The sequence below is a fragment of the Pinus tabuliformis genome, chromosome 2_2 (genome assembly GCF_031772625.1).
Source record: "Pinus tabuliformis cultivar Carrire ecotype Pingquan chromosome 2_2, CPIR1, whole genome shotgun sequence".
NCBI classification, from domain to species: Eukaryota; Viridiplantae; Streptophyta; class Pinopsida; order Pinales; family Pinaceae; genus Pinus; species Pinus tabuliformis.
In genome coordinates this window covers 685,729,566-685,752,238 of record NC_142300.1, presented here as the reverse complement: position 1 = coordinate 685,752,238, position 22,673 = coordinate 685,729,566, and positions in this window count along the sequence as shown.

Below are 22,673 nucleotides of genomic sequence, written 5' to 3'. Positions count from 1 at the left end.
TATTATTATTATTATTATATTATATTTATTTATTTATTTATTTTTTTCTGAAAATTTTGCGCAAAAAATTTCATATCTGCTCTGAAAATTCGCAGCCCAATTTTTTTTCTTAGATTTTTCTTCTTCGTATATTGTTCTCTCCTTTGATCATCTTTGCTCTGATACCATGTAGAAATTCCCACTGTAGATCACCTAATAATGCAATATACTAAAGAAAAATACAAGATCTACTTCTACAACAAACTTTGCGGAAGCTTAATCAATTTGAGCTAGATCAATCAGAACACATATAACAGAGAAGAAGAAAGCATACACATGAAACACAAAAGAATACTCTAGGGAAAGCCTTAGCTAAAAACCCCAATCTTTGTATTATCATACAAGTGGAAATATCTCAGGATTACACAAAGCTTTATCTCACAAGCTATCTAGCTCTCAGTACAATCCCTCTGCTGCTTATTGACTAAATAGACAGAACATATGCCTTCCTTCAGTCCTCCAAGCCTCCTATTTCCTTGCGCAATCTCTCCGGGGTCCTCAAGCTACTACCTCTGTTTAATAATCCCTCACACACTGCTCTAACCTCTAAAATAATTGCACAAACCTGAAGGAGATAATTCCTTCTACATAGATGAGTTTCCTATATAGGAAAAATCTTCCAACTGATAGTACATTGTCCTATGATCTCAACTAGGTCTCTGACTAAACTGACATGCATGAGTTATTTATGAGACAATATTCAGTTATCTGAAGTGCAACAGTTACATGCATGCAAGCATTAACTAACTGAACTCACAATTAATTCAACAAACTGTTTGAATTAATCTAACTGGACTTGACTCAGTTACTTGATCCATCTAATTACAACTCATCCTTATCTCTTTAACTGATGGATAAGTTCCTCAATTAATGGAGAAACTTTGCATGTCCCCACATATACTTCATGTTTGATTTTCCTTAACTATTTTTTTTTTCTAAATAAGACTATACTATTATTCACAGTAAAAGAGTAAAATTACAACATGCTGAGCATAGTGAACCAACTAGCCTGAGAGGAACGCCATTTGAGATAGACAGTATCCAAAACTGAGAAATTGGACGAGATTTTGTTTTGTAGTCTTGCGCAGGGGATCCAAAAGAACATAAACAGCGAGAAAACACAACAGAAACTAGAGAATGACCTCGACACGATAGCAGAAACAGAGTTTGACACATTTAACAAAAAAATCCCTATCAACTGGGCCACAAAACCTGTTAAGAAGTTGCATAGCTTGATTAAACATCTGGTACCTCCTCCACGATCCTGCACCAACCCCCTTCGGCCAGGTCCTGAGCTTAGGTCGCCTCATTTTCTCGCGTGACCGGAGGAACAGGCGCCATTGGATTGACATTGACAATGCTGGCCGACGATTCCATCTCTCGCTGCAAGCCTGCAATTGACATCGGAGCACTGGGTTCGCCCTCTTCATGGGCATCCTCTGTAATTGGCATTAGAGTATTGGGATCACCCTCTTCTTGGGCTTCCTCTAGAAAGAGGACAGAAATGTGTGCAGTGATCCGAGGGCGATTAAGGGAGCAATTGAAGGTGAAGATAGCAGAGCTGAAGGAGGGCGAAGTTGAAGAGCTTGAAGAGCTGGGTTCAAGGAATTGGCTGGGCCTCAGAATTCCCCCTCTTCCACTGTGTGATCGAGGTTCCTGGCTCGAGGCGGTGTCACCGGAGGAATGGCGTGAAGGAGCGCCCCGCGCTGAGCCTCTGCGGCTGAGAATCCTTTGGCGGAGCCGAGGCATGACAGTGGCGCGAATGTAAACAACACAAACAATAGGAGAGGTACAACGCGGACCGAGCACACAAGCCTGCGGATGGGTGCCCAAAGCCACAACGAAGGACTGTGAATAAGAGCCAGAGCCCAACCACCACGAAGCCTTTGCACCAGCAGCACCCGCAACCATCCAAAACAGCATAAGAAACAACATAGAATAACCATGGCGGAAACTGGCTAATAAACCATTTCCTCTACCTCGATACCCTCCCGTCATAACTATGGCATTCATGGGAACCGTGGGCCGATAACATTCATCGCACGCGAGGAGGGACGGCGTATTAATGCTAGCCTCAAACATTCCCTTACACTCTATTAAGCCCACCTGCGGACGATCCTCCCTCCACATGGCCTTTGGTCCTCTGAACATGGCTGGCAGGTGGCTTCTCGATGCCATCCACTCCAGTCCCATCACTGTAAATGCGCCTCTAATCACCCGCATCTGGGTGATTTTCCTTAACTAATTAACTCATGGTGAATTAATTAATTATTTTACAAACAGCTGCTAAGATCAAATTCGAATTTTACTTCATTATTTTAGTTTAGGGACTAATTAAAATAGGAATATATCCCGAACTGCTATTTTTAGAAATGCTATTTATAACACTTCCATTTTTCATTCCTTGCTGTTATGTCCAACACTGGTACCCGAACTGCTATTCATAGTAGTGCTATTTTTAGCACTTCTATTTTTGGCATTTCTTGTTGCCATTTTCAACAATATTAACACTAGAGGCACAACGTGGAGTATTATCAGAGTGAGCGAGAATACAGGCAGTGGGAAGTGCAGTGGGAGATTTCTCCAGTGTGATGGAGGGGCCGAGAGGCGGTGAGGTGCTGAAGTATTACCAAACACATACCAAAACCACATCACAGTTAAATTAAAAGCATGTTGGGTTCACCAAACACATATCATTCAATAAAACTAACGTAGAGGACGAAGAGCATGGTAACGAACAAAGAGCATGATAGACTGTAGAAATGGCAGATGGGATTTACAAGGGCAGGAAAGCTAAAAAAATGGAGTTGGCTCTAATACCATGTCAGGCCAGGAGGTAACTCCTCAAATGAATTATGTTTATTCACTCAGATTACTCATGGTTATATACAAGAGGGAGTGACTCTTAGGCTTCACTTCCCGATGACTCTTCATTTTCCATTATTTACTATTTACATTATTTATAAATGTTTACCCAATCCCAATGATTAGGTGTCAACATGTGCAACAAGTAGATTACTGAGCCTCACTTGTAGGTCCACTAGTAGATAATTAAGAAGGATAAACCATGAAGGAAGAAGTGGAGCCACTAGTTTACCTTCCCTCCTAGACACCTAATAATTTGTATTAGTGCTAAGCTAGCTAAGCTCGTATATGGAGACCCAGGAACTTGGCTTATTTTATTTCATGAGAGATAAGAAAGGATGTAGGATTATAAGTGTAGTCCAATTTGAGCTTCCACTAATTCAACGATTCATTCCTATATAAACTCGTTTGAGGATTCACATAGGGGGTTCAATTCTTATAAGGTATTATCTTTTAGGGTTCACTCCTAGTGTTGTTCTTGTTGTTGGTTGTGCTATTGGATCTACTTGCATTGTTGCATATGTGTTTGGATCTAGAAAATTCCATTAAGAATCTAGCGTAGAAAGTGAAATCAATATTGAGAAACCGAGAAAAGGTCATAATATGCAAGGTGTGCAAGGGGAACATGATACATAAAAAAGACTATTGCAATAGAAAACACAATCATGTTAACCTTAGCAACATGCTAATTCAATGTATATTGCCACAATAGAAAGCATAGTTGTGTCAGTCTCAACAATATGCAAATTAGGAGCAATGGATACATACATAAATCACATCTTAGAGGATATGAAATGTCTCAAAACATTTCCGAGATATCCCTAACCTAAATATCAATGTTATAACCATAATTGTATTCATGTCAATGCCTCTAAACTAACCACTAATAATTTTATTTATTAATTTTGAAAAATAATATAACTAGATTCATTTACACCAAAATAATTAAATCGCATCACAATAAACTAACAATAAAAAGAATTATATATATAAAATTATAAAATCACAAAATTCATTTTATTTATATAAAAAATTGTAAAAATAAATATATCATATCATAACCTAACGTAACAAAACTATATAACCAAACTTTAGAATACAGGTTTAAGCTTTTATGAAATTATTAGTAGGGGAATTCCTCACACGATAAGGCAAAACCTATAGTCCATAGTGGAGGCAACTAAAACTATAATCCCTAGGGAAAGCAAAAGGTAATAGAAATCTTAACCCATGAAAACTAGATATATACGTAAAAATTATAATGTTTTAATTTACATAAATTATATAAAAAAAAATCATAAATTTAAGGAAATTATAATCCAAAACTCTCTCAATGTTTAATTAATAAACCTTATATACATGATATTATTAATCACCTTAATTATTTTTGAAATGCAAATCCTAAAGTCATAATAATAATAATGAAACACGTAATATTTATATAGAGAACCTGCATTGGGTTGGATCTTCATTAACATTTAATATATTTTATTAATGTTTAGAAGATATATATAAAATAATAATAATTGAGAAAAACATAACATCCATATAGGAAAACATATATTATATTGGTTTGGATTTTTGATCAGATATATTTATCCATGTTTACAATAAATATTATAACTATATGTTTTATTAAAAATATAATAATATTTTTTTTTGTCTATTAAGTGATGACCGTCTTAAAAGAATGATATTTATAATTTGTGGCATGAGTAACTATGACTCAGAGGCATTTAATTTATCAAAATTAATTAGAGATCGTATATGGCCTAGGTCACACTACCCCTTAGCATGGTTGTATTCTCTCCCAAAGAGTTTCAAAACAATAACCTTTTCACCATAGAGTGCCTTAACATAACACCTTGTCACCATCTACTCTATGTCGTTGTGGGCGAACATTTTAAGTATTAAAATTATATTGTTAAAACTATTATTTTAGGGATCATTAGGTTTGTAATTTTACTTGATGATATAATTAATATAATTTAAATCGTTTTTATTTAATTTTTTTTTTCATATTTTTAACCGAATGTTAAAATTTATTTGTTAATAAAATTTCACTTTTAAAATATTAAGAAGAGATAAAAGTTCCTTTTAAATTAAGGGTTATTGTAATAAGACTGTATGAAAATGTTATTTCCAAATTTAAGGATATTGAGCATTGGTTGGAAGAAATTAATTATAATACAGGAGTTCAGAAAAGTTGTCTCCTATCTCTTACCCTTTTTGGCATATTCATTGATATTTTAGAAGATTGTTTGGAAGATGTAGTTTGTCTCCAGTGGACTCTCACAAGTATAGTCATCATGCTTATTTTATTTATGCCAATGATATTGTTCTTATGTGGGGAATGTCCATGACCTCATTAAGCAACTAAGAATCTCGAAGGAATTATGTTCTAGTATAGGTATGATTGTGAAAATTGACAAAATGAAGGTTAATATGATAATCATATCCAAAAACATCATCTATGATAATTTTTTCTATGAAAACAACAACTTGGAGGCGGTTTTCCACACAATTATCTTGGAAGTAATATTCATGAGAAGCGCAATTCGATCTATAGAGTTGAGAAAAGAATAAATGGAGAGTGGAAACGGGGAAAAGCTTATTACAGGCTTGGAAATAATTGTAAATTAGGAAATGAAAGAGAAAGAGCTCATGGAGAAGAGTTAAATAAAACCCAACTAGAAGTGAAAGACCCTGGCTAAACTCTATGCATAAGATAAATAATAGTAGAGGGTAGATGAAGATGATAGAACAACTAACTAGACTTGGATGGTTCCACATGAACAAAACAGGCAATGACATGATAATTGTGGAGCATAAGAAGGAAGTTATGCATGCCTTGTATATGTTCTATATTTTATGAATATGAGAAAGATGAGAAAATAAAATAAAGGTATGATGATGCTATCTAGTTTGAAAGGTCATTTGTTAAGAACCATCATAGTAGAAAGATAAGTGACTAATCTCTAAAAAATGATCATTGTGTAAATGGTATGGAAATAAAATTTGCACTTACCATGTGTTAGGTAACACATTGAATTTATTTAATGCATTCCATGCCACATAGAATATCCATTTAGAAAGTGTTCAAGAATGACCTATTGCTATAAAGTACCATTATTAATGTGCTTATGTTGCTGACCTTTGTTGTGTGCATAAATGAAAATGATAAAGGCTAGAAATTGACAATGTATGAATAACATGTAACATCTTCATGAAATACACATATTTGTCAAATGAATGTGCACAAGCTCAAGGTCATGGATGAGGACATGCTTGAATTGGATACAAATGAAAATTTCTTTATGAAGTTTTCATTGAAATATATAAAGAGATGAATTGATAAATTTATAACTAATGTGTGAGGCTAAGACCATTTTAGGAATTGTGGAATATTACAACAACAAGAATGTTACCAGAAAGTTGGACCCCTTTAAAATGCTTCAACTAAAAGTGTTGGTAATGATAGCCAAGTAAATAAACAAAAAAACAAGCCTAGGTAAAAGGAGTAAAACAAAATCATTAGGTAAGAATTCCTTTAGTTTATTGTTTCAAATTAATGTATGTTTTGCATGGATACTATGAAACAAAATCGTTAAGGAAGGAAGCCTTCAACCTAAAAAGATTGCAATGACTTTTTCAAAACATACTAAATGAATGGATATCTAAATTTCTCATGAATTTATAAATACATATTTCTCATTCTGACTCATTGGCCTATTGGAATAAATGTGATGCACATGCATCGTACAATGAAAATGTCATCTCAATTGATTTGAATTTAGTTGGAGTTATAATTATTATTAGTATAATAAGTTTGAGGTCACTTCAAGATGTTGTGAATTTTCTCAATAAGAAGATTGCATGTATATAAGCACTCGCAAGTGTTGGTTGATTGAAAGAGAAAATTGTAGGTAGAGTGTTAGAATGGGGTGTGGGTTAAAAGGCACCATGATATATTAACACCACTTCCTAAGGAGCCCAATAACATGACCAAAAAAATATCTCATGCCTATGAGATCACTCTTCTAAGTGAAGCAAAGCTGTGAAATTAAAATTTCTGGTTTGAAACTTTTGAGTGTATGTCATGGAAAAGTAAATGTTGTGACATAGGCAAAATAATGGAGCATGGAGCTCAAGAAGAATATTGTCATGATGACATTGTGTCCCTGTGGTGTTTTTTTATCTAATGGGAGAAATTCATAACTGGTGGCTTGACTATAAGACTCCATGAGTAATGTAGTGGAGCATGCTAGACCATTACCTAGTCATAAGGCTCCATGCACATGTAATTAGAGCATGCCACGCTAGTACTTGGCCATAAGACTCTAATGATTAATTCATGTAGGAAAACCTTGGTTAGGTATATTTCCCAGAATGGTGGTTTCGTAGGCCCATAAAGGTGAGTAGTTGATGGGAGCTTGTTGAAAAGAGGCTACCTTGGTGGTAGACAATATGGCCACACTCACCGGGAGATGAGAGAGTGGGGGCATCTACCTTGGTGGCAGATGATATTGGAGGTGTGATGACATCTTATTAGATAGAATATGATAATCGATTTGTGATGATATTCCTATCGAAAAAATGACTAACTTGATGGTAGATGATAGAAATTCTCACTGGGGGGTGAGCAATATGGGAGGGGGAGCTAATTTGGAGTTGTATGAAATATTGCATGGAGAAAAATATCCACCATTTAGTATTTCTCTTGGTGGTGATACTATTGATTTTTTGGACATACATATGGAGATGTATGAAAAGACTACATGGAGAATCATATGTGCCACTAGGTGCTTCCCTTGGTGGTGAAACTATTCAGTGAGCTAGACTAAAAGGAAAAGCTATTTGAAGACTACATGGAGCATTGTAACCACCAATGAGTGCTTACCTCAGTTGAGAAACCACGTAATGAACTGGATATAAAGACAGAGCTAGTTGAAGACTACAAGGAGCTATGAACCATTAAGTATTTTATTTTCCTATGAAATCATTCAATGTCAATCAGTTAGATAAAGAAAAGAGTAATTAATAACTACAGAGTTAAGTATTGTTTTCTAGTTTAAATAATTTCTCTATTGAATTTCTGGTTAGAATTGATTTAAAATTTTATGGTTAACCTCATCAATAATATACTAATGAAAGTGTGGTTTAATTTGATTTAAATTTTTATGATCAATCAGGGTGTGGCAATCGAACCAAAGAAGGTTAAAACAATCATGGAATGGCCAACACAAAGGAACGTGGTTGAAGTTAGATCATTTATGTGGATGGAAGGTTACTACATGAGGTTCATTAGGAACTTATCCATAATTTCTCACATAATCACAGTGTTGCAAAGAAAAGAGTTATATTCCTATGGACAGTTGAATGTGCTGCAAGATTTGAGCAGCTGAAGCATTTACTCACATGTGCCCTAGTGTTTAGGAATAGACCTAGACAAGGAATTTCTAGTATGCATGGGTTCTTGCAAAGAAGGACCTGGTGGAGTCTTGATGCAGGAAGCCCAAGTGGTCTATTATGAGTCTAAGAAGTTGGATGAGCATGAGAAAAATTATGGGACTCATGATTTTGAATTGGCAGCAATTATCATGCATTGAATATGTGGAGACATTATCTCCTTAGAGGAAAATTCACCTTGATAACATACCATGGAGGGTTGAAGAATTTATTTGATCAGCCTGAATTAAAAGTCAGTCAAGATAGATAGTTGGTCACAATTAGTGAATTTGATTTTGAGATAAAATACATCAAGGGAAAAGAGAAAAAGTTTGTTGATGCAATTAGCAGGAGGTTGCAAGTCTCACAAGTAGTGGTCGTGAGTTCATATGGAACCAATCTTTAGGAAAGGATTAAAGAGACTTAGTAGTAAGACAATTTGTACCAGTAGATAAAAGAAGTTTTGATTCAAGAACCAGAAGGAGTGAGAAGTAAGAATTTATCTCTCTCTAAGAATAGACTAATAAAGTTTAAAATCAGGGTGTATGTTCCAAGTGAGAGCTAATTCAAGAAGCTCATATTAAATGAGTTACATAGAAACCATATTTCAGTCACCCAAGTTATCAAAGTATTCGAACAACCATTAAAAGATCATATTATTAGCTTGGAATGAAAAGGGGGGTGATTGATTGCCTCTCTAAATGTATAGAATGTCAACAAGTGAAGAATGAATGCATGCATCCAGTGGGATTGCTACAGTCAATCCCCATACTAGAATGGAAAAGGGAGGTGATTTCTATGGAATTTATTAGAGGTTTTCTAAGGAAAACCAAGAAAAACAATAACATCATGGTTTTAGTCAAAACATTAAACAAGGAAACTCACTTTGTAGTGCTAAAATACACTTATAAAATAAATGATGTGGCCCAAGTTGTTATAAAAGGGGTCGTGAGGTTGCACCAAGTACGCAAGAAAATTATCTCAAAACGAGATGCAAAGTTTACTTCAAAATTTTGGAAGGAATTATTTGTTGGTCTAATGACAAAATCGGTATTTAACATGACATATTTGTTAAATTGTAGCAAGAAAAGGCTTCATTTGACTTGTGTCTTAGTCAAATCAAGAAATTCAAATTTCCATATTAGTAGGATGACTTGAGTTGCAGTTAGCAGGAGTGACATGGCCAAGTCACTTAGTTAAGTCAGTCAATTTGAGTTTGTGGATAAGAAGTAGAGTTATGCATGAGTTGATTACTAGGATACAACAATTTAGTGAGTTATAATTAGTGAAACTCATTTATTTGAGCTCTAGTCATGAATAGAGTTAGTAGGAGTTCAGTTGAACAATTGTAACTGTTGTGAACTCACTGATATCTCAGTTACCTAGTCAATTTACTAAAAATAGCCCTAGTCATGCATGCAATTCAAATTTCATAGTTGAGTGGCAGAAAAAGGCATAATTATATTTATTAGTGTACATAGTTTTTCATGTAACAGGTGACGAATTCTCTTGGGATTGTTCAAGGAAATAGGAGCTCTTCCTATTTTTTAGGAGCAGGAATTGCACAAGGAAATAAGAAGAAGCATAAGGCCTATTTTGGCTAAGTATTGGCTAGAGAAGACTTAGGAGGAGATTAGTATTGCAGTGCAGATTGAGCTTCAAGGATTGAAGAAGTCATTGTCATAGATCTATATTCTCATATGATATAATACAAACAAAGGAGGGGTTTTTCCTAGTTGGTTTCCCCAGTAAAAATGTTGTGTTCATTATGATTGAATGATTGCATGTGTTTCTATTGTATGTTTTCCTTTCCACGGAATGAGTGGATGAAATTTGTGTCTATTGACATTAGTCCGATTTCATTAACAACTACAAATTTTGAGTTATTTCTACATGCTATCATACCTATTGAAAACTAAATAAGAACTAGGTTCCTGATCATCTCTTGGAGAAATTTTGAATAGTAGTTTTGTGGTGCACGTATTTCTTTATTGTAGGAACAATTTATTTTATGGATTGAGGCTTGAATATGCATTGGAGGGAACTTAGAATTTCATATCTTGGAAAGATAGAGTGGAATCTGTGTTGAATGATAATGGAGTATTGGAGTACACACAAATTGATATTCCAAAACTAGCAACATCAGATGCATAAAAACTGGCTCAATGGAATAAAGAAACACCAAAATCTAGGAGGATTATCTTGGAGCAAATTAGAGATCATGTGGTTTTGAGTTTTCATGGAAAGTAGACTACTTACGCAATTTGGAAAACCATCACAAATTTATTCAAAAGAAGCAGTGATGCTGGGAAATTGGCATTAAAAGATAAGCTCAAGAACATTCGAATGTGTAAAAATGAAACTATTGTTCAATACCTATCTAGATTCACTCAGGTCATAGATGAACTTAGAGGAGTAGGAGATATTTTTCCGCCATTTAAGCTTGTGAGCTTAGCACTCCTTGGTCTTCCAAAGTCCTCACACAACTATTAAGATTACGTTAATGTAAGAGACAAGCTCCTAAATTGGGAGAGACTTTGGTCTAACTTGGTGCAGGAGGAGATTAGAAGAAAATTTAGAGATGGTATCTCATCCAAATTCGATGATGAAGAAGACTATTCTTTATTTGGAAAAGGAAAAATGCCAAAGGCAATAAGGCCCAAGGTGATATAGAATCTATCTAGAACCATGGCAAGAAGAAAGACCTCAATAAAATTAAATGCTTTCATTGCCATGATTATGGACATTATGCAACCAAGTGTCCACACAAGAAATCTAGTAAGATGCTCTCACATCACAAATTGAGAAATTGAGTTGAATTTCACCCTCATTTCTTGCATTGTAAGCATAATAAGAGGGAGCGAATGATACCTAGACTCTGGTGCTTCATATCGTATGACAAGAAATAAGGAGTTCTTCAACAAACTAGAGGAAAAGGAACTACAATTACCCATATATCTTGGAGATGATCGGAGATATAGTACCAAAGGGATTGGAAATATCAAATTTAAGATGGATTTAGGATATCATCTTCACCTAAATAATGTAATGTATGTGCTTGATCTATAAAAAAATCTAGTTTTTTTTATAGTTGTACTTGAAGACTGTGGATATGATGTTTTTTTAGTAAGGGGAAAGATTATTTGAAGCATGTTTCTACTGAACAATTAAAAAAATAGGTGTTCAAGTTAAAAATATATACAAGCTAGAGGTATATTTTTCCATGCGTGCAGCTATACCTCCAAGAGTGAGGTGGGGTGTTAAACAGTATTTTGTCATGCCTCCCGCACTTCCCTGTGACATACACCGAAGTGCCCTAAACATGACCATCATGTAGTGTACTCATTCAGATATGAAGATCCGGTCCTCCCTAATACATTGATTGGAAAATTCTTTGAGCTTCCCGTGAAGCAAATGGCTCTAAAACCCTAATTTGAGAATCATCGCCCTTATGAGACTAAAAATAATGATGATCGCGTGTTTCACTGTACTTGACCTGTGATGGCATCACTCTGTTCACTTGTATAACCGTGATGATCCCAAAAAGTCAATTTTCCCAAAGAGGATGAGAAGCTTCATGATCTAAAAAAGATTCCAAAGCGGCGAGCTGGAGGTTGTTCGGCATAGATGAGGTCAAATTCTCCTAACTTGGTCTCTTGGTCTTACCCTTATGAGCTACCTCCTTGAGATGAGGGTCTACTCCTATATTTGGAGAGATCCTATCTCCCTTTCCTAGCCTCTATATCCATCCTCTCCCATTCCCAAATGGTTAGAGGTTGGTTGGTCTAGTTGGTATTTTCCTATTTGCACCCTTATGCTAAGATTGTGCCTATATCTTATTCATTTGGCTTGGAGAAGGAGTGGTTGGAGATATTATCTTGGGCTTGGATATTCATTCAAGGCAGGGACATGGGGTAGCAAAAAAAGAGTTAGGGTTTCTCTTCTGCTATTTTGGATATATTGAGGCCTCCATCCCCGGGAGGCCTGCACAATGGGCTATTAGCTTATTTGCTATATTGGTTCTTCCAATATATTGGTGTTGGTGTAGGGGCAGGTCTCCATACCTCAAGGAGATCCTATCAACATTAAGGCTTGGTTGTCTGCTTCACCTTATTTTCTATTAATATACAACTGCTGGTTCATTTTCCCTAAATGTGTATGCTCATGTATCATTTAGCGTAACATTCCTTGATCAGTTAAGTAGACTACTTTTGAATATTCTATTTGTATTTGAATTCCTTGTTGTGTCTTTATATTTTGTGCAGGTGAATAAATGTTGTAAGCAGTAAGAACGAGCCCATGATGCAAGTGATTCGAGGTATTCAATGAAGGAGATCGAGATAACATCATAACAAGGTAGGCCATCTTCTTCGTCTCTGTTTTCAATTGTAACTTAGGAAAGTGTCTGGTAGATTTTCACTTCATATTAGGCCCCTATACTACTAGTGTAACCCCTTATTGTTATTAGTACAACCCACTTATTATATTGATGTACCCATGTAGTGCCCATATTGTTACTATTGTGCCCCATAGAAGCCCACTAATGTTATTATTGTGCCCTTACATTATTATTGTTATGTCAGCTCTGATTATGTTATGACCCCTTAGAATCCTATATATAGAAAGGAGGTTTTTTCATTTGTATCATCAAAGATTTGTTCATTTATGTAATATAAAGGAGGTTTCCCCCTTGAAGAGGCTGAATTCTAAGGCGTTGATATCTTTTTGCTATCTTCTTGTGAGCTGGTTTCATAACATTTGGTATCAGAGCTTTGGATTCTAGGGTTTTGCTGCTCCAAACAGGTCATCGTGGTATTTTTTCTATAACTTTTTTTTTGCAACGTTTCAGAAGCTAAAAAAAAATTCATTTGAGAAGAAATCGCGCTGAACCTCGGGTCCAAATTTCAGATCTTTTCGTGCTATATTTGCGGAGATATGATTTGAGGAAGTTGGTCTTTTTGAAGACTCCTAAATTAAATTCCAAACAGGTGACCTGGGGAAAATCATCATAACTTTCTCTCTGAGCATCAGATTGAAATTTCGTAAGAAGGTACAGAAAGAGGATGGACTTTAGTTTCTTGTATATCTTTTTTAGATCCAAAGGTCGAAACAATGACATGTGGCACTTCATACAAGTTCGCTCTTCTGGAAAGGTCTATAATCAGGTCACTGTGGGAGATTTCGCATAACTCTTCCTTGGAGAATCCAATTTGGATTAGGCTAGTGGCATTGGAAAGAGGACACAGAGGGCTACTACAGGTTGTAATTTCAGAACTTAAAGATCCGAAAGTACAGAGTTATAGTCGTTTCAAGATCGAGCTCCTAAAATCAAGAAAAAGCAAGATGAGGAAGTTTGATGGCAAGGATCTGGTAAATTGGATACTTCAGATGGAGCAATATTTTGATCTACATGGTGTACCACTGTTACAAAAGGTATGTATTGCATCTTCATATTTAGAACCGGATCAATTTTTATGGTATGAAGGGCTTTGTTCTCGTAAACAACTTGTTACGTGGTCAATTTTCACAGAGGAAATGATAGCACATTATGAGGATACAAAGAGCAACACCTTCTTTAGAGCAACACCACAACAATTGGAAAGAGTAAAATGGCTTTGTGACATAGTGGAAAGAAAAATTATGGAAACCAAGAAGCATACCCCTCACAACTATAAATATGGAAGTGTTTTTTCTCCTAGCCTTCCACAACCTACAAGGGTTACACCACAACAATTGGAAGAAAAAAGAGAAAAAGGGCTTTGTTACAATTGTGATAGCAAATGCACTAAAGGTCATAAGTGTGCTGAGAAGAAATTATTTTACATAGAATATGAAGAGGAGGAAGAAAAGGATCAAGAAACATCAAAATAAGAAGATATACACCAGGACCCCACCTCAGAGAAAGAAGAAATGAATCAGACCATATCTTGTAAAGCATTGGCAAGAATTACCACTCCTCAAACTCTCAAGATAGATGGACATATCAAGAAGAAAAAGGTTCAAGAAGTGAAAGATCACATCAAGAAAGAAGAAATTAACCCAACCATATCTTGCAATTCATTGGTTGAAATTACCACTCCTCAAACTATCAAGATAGAAGGACATATCAAGAAGAAAAATGTTCAAGAAGTGAAAGATCACATCGAGCATCAAGAAATGAATCCGACCATATCTTGTAAAGGAATGGAAGAAATTACCACTCCTCAAACTCTAGAGATAGAAGGACATATCAAGAAGAAAAAGGTTCAATCAGTGAAAGATCACAACGAGCATCAACAACAAGTTCTCCAACTTTTAAAGGATAATGCCACTTTGGTGCAAAATCAAACGAAACAACAGGTAGATCAACATCGTAGTGAAAAATGTTTTGATGTAGGTGATTGGGTATTTTCACTACTACATCTCAAGCAAGCTATTTATGAGAAGGAAATGTTGGCAATACTACATGCACTTAAAAAATGGCAACCTTACCGAATGGGAAGACTCTTCAAGGATGAGGATGTGGAAGCATTGTTTTGTTCTATTTCTATTGTCTAGCCATATTGGATAAAGGAAGCAAGGGATGAATGGAAGAAGGGCGAAGAAGTATGGCCACTTATTCAAAAGTTGCAAAAGATCCCAATTCAAACAATATTTCCATAAATTGAAGAGGAAGGAAAAATCATACTGGAACCTAGAGCAGTCACAGAAACAATAACCCGATAGCTACAAAATCGATCAATTTCAGAGTATCTCATCAAGTGGAAGAACTTACCCACTGAAGATTTCACATGGGAGGACAAGAATTTTATACAGAAGCATCAAGAAATACTCAAGCGTTGAGGACAACGCTTTTTGAAGGAGAGGGGCATGTTAGGCCCCTATACTACTAGTGTAACCCCTTATTGTTATTAGTACAACCCACTTATTATATTGATGTACCCATGTAGTGCCCATATTGTTCCTATTGTGCCCCATAGAAGCCCACTAATGTTATTATTGTGCCCTTACAATATTATTGTTATGTCGGCTCTGATTATGTTATGACCCCTTAGACTCCTATATATAGAAAGGAGGTCTTTTCATTTGTATCATCAAAGATTTGTTCATTTATGTAATGTAAAGGAGGTTGCCCCCTTGAAGAGGCTGAATTCTAAGGTCTTGATCTCTTTTTTCTATCTTCTTGTGAGCTGGTTTCATAACACTTCAGTTGCTAGACCCACTCATTGGGATAGAGGGATCGTCTCTGTCCACAAAGAGGATTTACCTTGACAACAAAATGGCAACTCCGCTAGGGAAGCTATAGCCCTTTTCATTCAATCCTTCACCTTGAATTTGAGATGAGTTTGACCAACCATCAGTTTTCTAGCTTGTTTCCTTTTCTGTAACTATTTTCACTTGCTAGTGATTGCTTGAGGACATTTATTTTTGTTTGGTCTTGAAGAAATTTTTTTTTTCTTCATTTTTCTCGCCCATCATGGTTTTATTTCTGATAGTTGCGATGACATCGCAGATGTTTTAATTGCATTCATGATCATCATTGTTTTTCCTTTAACATGCACAATGATCCTGGAGTATAAGAGAAAGAAAAAAATTTCTTCTTGTTTTCAGAGTTTGTTTCCTCTATCATTGTTTTTCTAGTGTTTATGGTGTTTTTGATTGATTATCTTGATTAATTTGTAAAATTTGTCTCATTGGATTTGAAGTGAAATCTGATTGAGTTCTAGGGTTTCTAGTCAATTGGTCATCACTTGCTGCTTGTTGGTGTCATTGAGATGTTTCTTTTGTTGATTGATTAAGTGTTGTTTTCTATGAAAATCATTGAAAACATCGTTTTGCATTTGTTTTAGCTTGTATTTTGAAATTTAATTTTTGTGAAAATGCATTAGATTAGTTGCATTGAAAAGTTATTTTTTGAGATTCATCATTGAAAATAGATCACATTTTTCTGTGTTTGGAATCTAAAAACTGTATTAGGTGCATCAAATCATTCAAAATGAAAAGAAAAGTACAATTCATATGAATGCATCTTAGTAAAGTCAAAATCATTTTTCTTTCAAAAAAGTTGCATTTTCCTTTTGGAATTGTGTTTGGAAGAGAAAAATGAGAGAAATTTTCATTTTTCATTGAGTTGATTTCATTTTCCTTTGCTTATTGCATTAGATTTCATTGATTGAATCAAAGTGAAAAAAAAATAATTATTGCATCTTAGTGAAAGGAAAATGATTTTCGTTTCTTATAGGATCACATCTTGGCATTGCATTTAGTGAAATGAAAGATTAGATTTAGTTTTCACATTTTGCATTGTGAAAGTTAGTGGAAGGAATTTTTGCATGATGCATTTTGTTTGATGCATTATTGATTGAAATTTCTTCCTTTGTTTATTCTAGCTTTCATAGAAACGAAAAGTTTTCCTTTTCTCATATAGTTGCATCATAGGTATTCAGGTGACATTGTTTTGAGCCTTAAAACCAAAACATAATTGAATATAAACTTTAAAATATATCAATTAATCTAAGGAGAATTTGAAACATTAATGATCATACTTAGTGGTCTAGGCTACAGACGTGTTCCGACATCTATAAAACTTAACAACTTTTGTTCAAAATACTCTTGCATTAAACAACGCTGGAACGGACTTGTGCTCCCCATACTGTCGAGTATATAAAGGGAGACCCTCGTAGGTTGCAAACCTTTATCCATAAGAATCCCAGTCTATCACCCTATAAACATGATACACTGAAAACAACCTTCGGGGTGGTTTCCTGCACGTACGTCAAATCCTTAGTAAATTTATTTGCTAAGGTGTATATTGCAGTTCACCGTTACTTGGTAATCCTTTTTTCCTATATTTCCCTGAGTAGTCATTTCGATCTTTTCTAACTGCTTCAACTTGGAAATATCATCGAATACTTGTCCTTTCAAACTCGCTAAACCAACGAAAGCGACTAGAGTCACCTTTTCATCCTTTTCTCGACTCTTAAAACATGAAAAGGCAAAGGTTTTGTTTCAAATTCTAAAATTAATTGACCGTGGATCAACATCCTTCCTGTGGAAATACTCCTTAGTAGATCTTATGTTGATACTAGTGGCAACATTTCCTAAGTTTACTAGTCAAGGAAACCCTTCTAACGAGAATCCTAGTCCTTTTCCTTCATTTTGGAAATATTGGTGCTCCTTATGTGGCAACGTTGTCCCCTTCCTAGATTGACCATTGGTCTTCCAGTTTGGTTATTTTTGACTTTGGTGTTTTCAAGTGTCCAAATTGCTTTTCAACTGAGTTGTCCTCCACCTGAACCATATCAACCTCAGGTTGATCCTAAAGTTGAACCCTTGCCTTCTTCGCCTATTTCTTAACCCCGTTCTTCCTCTTTGCCTGGTGAAAGTATGGATTATAGTAACTAGGAAGCTAAGAAGAAGAAGAAGAGGACGAAAAAGAAGAATCAAAATAAGCAAGGGGGCAACCAACCAACCATTGCTATAGATGCAACTGATGTAGAAAAATTTTCCAATCAGCTCGGAAAGTAAAATTCCCTTGCATGTTATGTAAGGGTGACAACCTTCTTCGAAATTTCCCTCGTATTCCCAAGGTCTTAGAAGTGTGGTCTATAGGTTCACATTAACCTTTGTCATCAACTTGTGGTGATCATGTTGGTGACAAACCCTCAGCTAGTAAAGTCCATTGAAAAAAGGGAAAAGTCAAATTTCCCTGTAACTTGTGTGAAGGTAATCATCCCATTCACCTTTGTCCTCTTATGGATGAAGCTTCAAAAGAGTTGGAAAACCTTACAACTTCTTAACCTCATCCTTTGATTAGTTATTGAAAGCTTTCCCTTGATCCTCTGCTAGTTGATCAAGTGATTGATCGAAAGCCATCTTTGGTCAACCCTGCTCTCTCTGAAAATGGATCTCGTGAGTCCATTCTTGACCAACCATTGGTTGAGAAAATGGTAGACTTGGTTCCGCCTTTAGTTAACTGTACCTTTTCGGTAGAGAGTGAACCCCATACTGCTCAGGTTCTTCTGGTTTCGTTAGTTTCGAATGAACTAAATGGAAATCCTCTCATTCCCAAGTTGCATGAGAGTAGTTCTCATGTTCCCATAGAGAAAGAGGGTAGTTCTCATGTTCCTATGACACCCACTCCAAGTAGTTCAGTTAGTTATTTTGATTGGAGTTTACTGGCAAGATATCGCCTTTTGTCTTATGTGCCTTCCTATATTACAGTACATGTTTACCGTATGGACATACATAGCACAGTCATAGATGAGGGTGCATCTATTAGCATTATGTCCTCAACTTCTTGGCAAGATTTAGGTTCTCCTCATCTTGTCCCCATCACCCAGAGTCTGTTAGCTTTTAATAGAGGAACCAATCAACCATTAGGGATCCTTCATAAGTTACCTATTACCTTGGGAGGAAAGACTGTCTATATAGACATGATGGTTTTCCAAGTCCCTTTATATTTTAATCTACTCCTTGGTCGTGACTATGTTTATGTCATGGGAGCTCTTGTTTCTTCTCTCTTTCGAGTGATGTGTTTCCTGCATGATGGAAGAATTGTGATCATTGATCAACTTACATTAATTGGTCCTGAATTAACTCCCCATCAACCATCATCCCTAAATGTTTCTTATGTGCAAGCGGTATCATCCCCGCCACAGGTTTATTACTTGGCCACCTGTTCCATACCCACATCTACTGATGGTCTAGTAGGTGATGTAGTACACCATGTACTCGGGGTATTGGAGCTCAATTTTTTATTTAGATCCCTGGACATGTATCCCTTCCAAAATCTTATTCTCCCATCTGATGATAACCTCTTGGAAGACATGCCCTCTTTTGGGTTCTGATAAAAGGGATGTGGAGCATAGTTCCTTGTCTTGTGTCAAGCTCGTTAAAAAATGAAACAAGGACCGTGGAGCAGAGTTCCCTCTCTTGTGTCAAGATCCTTTAAAATATGAAACAAGGGATGTGGAGTAGAGTTCTTTTACTTGTTTCAAGCTCCTTAAAAAATGAAACAAGGGATTTAGAGTAGAGTTCCTTGTCTTGTGTCAAGCTCCTTAAAAAATGAAATAGGTCCTTGTGAGAATAGTTCTTTTACTATACCAACCTATTTAAAAAATGAAATAGCTATCATGAGCATGGTTCTTTTCTTGTGTCAATCTTGTTAAAAAATGAAACAAATCCCCTTCCAATTCGAGTCTTTGATTAGATCTCGTAAAATCCCAGTTGAGTCTTTTACTTGATCTCATAAGTCAACCTTCATTCCATCCACTTAGGTAAATGAAGTGAAGCTTGGGTGGCATGTACCTCGAATTGAGTAATTATGTTGGGGGTATGCAAATTTATCGCAATCATAGTTTATCTTTCTTTCAAGCTTGTGAAAAAATGAAATCATTTTCAAGTATACACAAGCATAGTTTCAGATGTTTCGAGCTTGTGTAAAAATGAAACCATTCCCACTTTACATCTCGTGATTTCCATTTTTATCAACTGTTTTTTTCCAAATGAGCCTTCTTTTTTTCATTCCATCATCACCGTCTCTTTGGCCAATAATACGCTTTCACTTGGTTGTTTTACCCTTGCTCGAGGAACATCTGCTATGAATGGTCTTATTAGCCAACCTCTTCACCATTACATGTTTTGAGTAGTTCCATCATGACTAGAACTAGTTGCTATCCTTTTATACCACTCATTCCTCTAGGTGGAGTCCCCTTTCAACTCTTTTCAGACTCCAAAAATATCAACAGATTGTTGAGTACTTGTCATTTCGAACTCACTAAATTAAATGAATTGACATTGTCTCAGTATATGTTTACCCCTTTTTCGGGCTAAGATTGATTATTTATGAAAAAGATACACCTTGGTTGATATGGTTAAGAGGTTCTCTTGAATATTGTTTTCTACCTTTTTGGGTTTGAGGGACAAATTACGAAAAGAGACATGATGGAGTTTTCTTTTTCGTCTCTTTTTTAAACTCTCTAAATATGAAAAAAACACTGAGTTATTCTTTTGTCGGACTCATTAAACTTTTTATGAAAAAATACTTGTCACCATGACGAGATCGACTTTCTCCTTCCTAGGACTTGTAAAACTTACTAAGATGGATTCATCTGAAGGGTGAACTTATACGACAAGCATATGGTATCCTCTTCAAGTTTTTGTAAAAATAAATAGGTACTCGCTAGAAATAGCGGGGCAAAAAGTGAAAGTGAAACATCTCTTGTATAGGCAACATGTCACTCTTGAACATGACACTCATTTGTTTCTCGTGTCGGGTTTGGGATATCCTCGCTTAGTCACTTGTCCTTATGGGTTTGGGTAATCCATTTTCTTCTCATTTGATTATTCCACTTCATCATTATGACCCTTGGTCCTATGTTGAGTCAAATGCTTCCACACTCCAGAGTCGTGTTGCCGATATGTTCAAGAGAAGCCCTATCTTCATTTTACTATCTATACATTGTCTGAACTTTTGTCACAATCCTGGATCATACTCATTTAATTCCACTTTATTCCTTGTTTTGTGTTGATGATGGGAGACTCATTATGACTCTCCTTCGACGGGTCACTTCCTGTCGAATTCAGCTCATTATCTAGGAAGATGACTTAGAAACTCCCTTTCAGTACCTTAGAGCTTGCATGCCTTAATGGAAAGTTCATCGCATCTAATGACAAGTTTTCACTATTGGCCTTTGATCGAGTGATTCCATGAGTGTTCGACTTCAGCTTCGTTATCACATTCATGGATTGTACTATCGTACCTTGAGAGCCATTTTCATTATGGATGGTTTGTCTTGTGCCTATTAACAGTCCACATCAATGGTCGGTAATCACATGGTTTCCTAGCATGTTTGAATGTGACACATTCAACCGCATGTTAGAATTCATTCTTTGATCGGGTAGGGATAGAATGTAAGACCTTGAGTTTTGTCTGATATAACTCAAGTTGCATGGAGTTATGTATTGTACATGATTGTACACACATTTCTTCTATATGGATGGTTGTGACCATACCGTGGGACTTTACATTTATGATGATCCTTCTATATCAGATGGCTGTGTCCATGTCTTGGATATTAGATTACAGATAATCCTTCTGTATTGTATGGTTACGCCTGTGCCATGGATCCTTTCATATAGTCCTTACTATCCAGATGGCTGCATCCATACCATGGATTCATGTTTTTACATCAAATATGTATATGTCTATGAATCCTTGATTTGTAGGTCTCTTGACAATGTTTTTATTTGTCCTTGCAAAAGCTTGTAAAGAATCTCACCCATCACTCCCTGTTCCGCCTTCATGCTTTAGGGGGCATCTGTTACACAGTATTTTGTCACACATCCTGCACTTCCCGGTGACATACCCCAAAATGCCCGAAACATGACCATCATGAAATGTACTCATTCATATATGCAGCTCAAATCCTCCCTAAGATATTGATTAGAAAATTCTTTGAGCTTCCCCTGAAGGAAATAGTTCTAAAACCCTAATTTGAGAATCATCACCCTTATGAGACTAAAAATAGAAATGAATGCCTTCTAAACTGTACTTGACCTACGATGGCATCACTGCATTCACTTGTATACCCATGATGATCCCAAAAAGGCAATTTTCCCAAAGAGGATGAGAAGCTTCATGATCTAGAAGCTTCGAGAGCAGTGAGCCGGAGGTTGTTCGGCATAGATGAGGTTGAATTCTCCTAACTTGGCCTCTTGGTCTTATCCCTATGAGCTACCTCCTTGAGATGAGGGCCTACTCCTATCTTTGGAGAGATCTTAACTCCCTTTCCCAACCTATATATTTATCCTCTCCCATTCCCAAATGGTTAGAGGTTGGTTGGTCTTTTCCTATTTGCACCCTTATGCTAAGATTGTGCCTATATGTTATTCATTTGGCTTGGAGAAGGAGTGCTTGGAGAATTAGCTTGGCCTTGGATATTCATTCAAGGAGAGCCTATCATAATCAAGGATTGGTTGTATGCTTCCCCTTATTTTCTATTAATATACAACTGCTAGTTCATTTTCCCTAAATGTGTATGCTCATGTATCATTTAGCTTAACATTCCTTGATCAGTTAAGTAGGTTACTTTTGAATATTCTATTTCTATTTGAATGCCTTGTTGTGTCTTGATATCTTGTTTAGGTGCATAAACGTTGTAAGTAGTAAGAATGAGCCCATGACGCAAGTGATTCAAGGTCTTCAACAAAGGAGATTGAGATAGCATTAGAACGAGGTAGGCCATCTTCTTCTTCTCTCTTTTTTAATTGTAACTTATGAAAGTGTCTAGTATATTGTCACTTCAGTTGATAGACCCACTCATTAGGCTAGAGGGACC